We start from the raw sequence: 1,245 nt of genomic DNA on the forward strand, positions 1-1,245 counted from the left end.
AAGTTGAAAATGCCCCAGGAGCCAAACGTAATTGAAAGCAAAGGTGATTCCTGAAAATGCAACACAGTGGACTATGAGTCAGTGTATTTATTAACGTCAGACTGCACGATGATCTTTTCAGCGCAGTAAAAAATTCGTGGCGCAACTTGTTCTCAAACATCTCTTTAATGGGTGAATCAATGTACCGTAACCTAAACTTTGCACAGCAGTTTATTGTACATGTATCAATTTGTCTTAACGTATTCATATTTTTGGACAACCATTGAGGCTAGATTTAAAAACGTATCTTCATGAATTTATATAAAATACTAAAATGGGGCCAACTGGTCACCCCACAGCTCGTGTTATAGTAACACTGCGTGTGTTGGGTGAGCCCATTAAAGGCATGATGTGGGGGAAGGCCATGGTCAAATGACGTCATTTTTTAGTCCGAGATCGAAATTGGGCTGTTAACGGATTCGAGTACTCTGAAATGTCTACTTTCCCGACATGAAGGTCTTATATGTCCCTGTCAATAGCAGAACATGTTCAAAAACACTCACAAAGATGACATCCCCCTTCCTCTAAGTGAAAGAAACGCATTTTTTGCCCTAAAATGTCCCTCTTTTTTGTAATAGAAGGCATAAAGCTCTCCACACGCTCAAAAATCAATCATGTTATACATCATTTTGAAGATTGTGATCTCTACTTTCGCAAAATGGCGATTAAAAAGCAGTTGGGACTTGATCATTGATGTAAATAAGTTACAAGTAATATAGATGTTTCCATTATTATTTAGCTGAGAATGATGGGTCGTTATTATGTATGTAACTAGAATACTGGGCACGTGCATGTGCAGTTCATAACACATTTAACTAAGTTCAAATTCAAGTTAATCAGCATTTTGTGAATGAACTCCCCTGACAGTGCATGAGCACTTGAACATTGAACATGCCAGAACTGGTCAAATACAGAAGATTTCGACCAAAGCCAAGGAGTTTAGAACTAATGGAGCCTCCTCTCTCCCTTCGCGGCGCCACGAGCAGTATGCCGCGGTGGGGATCAAATATGGCCGCCGAGTGTGGGCTAAATCTCGAACTGTGGCGTTTCTTTTTATAGAATCTTATCGGGCTGGGCCACGTTGTGGGGGTGGGCGGGGTGGGGGAATGCACGCAAGGAAGAGGGGATGGGGCAGGGATGAAAGAGGAGGGGCGGGCCTTGGGAAGGGACGAATGAGAATGGGAAAAATTAAATAAAAGAGAGAGA

Source organism: Aplysia californica, unplaced genomic scaffold, assembly GCF_000002075.1.
Source record: "Aplysia californica isolate F4 #8 unplaced genomic scaffold, AplCal3.0 scaffold00296, whole genome shotgun sequence".
In the NCBI taxonomy this organism is placed as follows: domain Eukaryota; kingdom Metazoa; phylum Mollusca; class Gastropoda; order Aplysiida; family Aplysiidae; genus Aplysia; species Aplysia californica.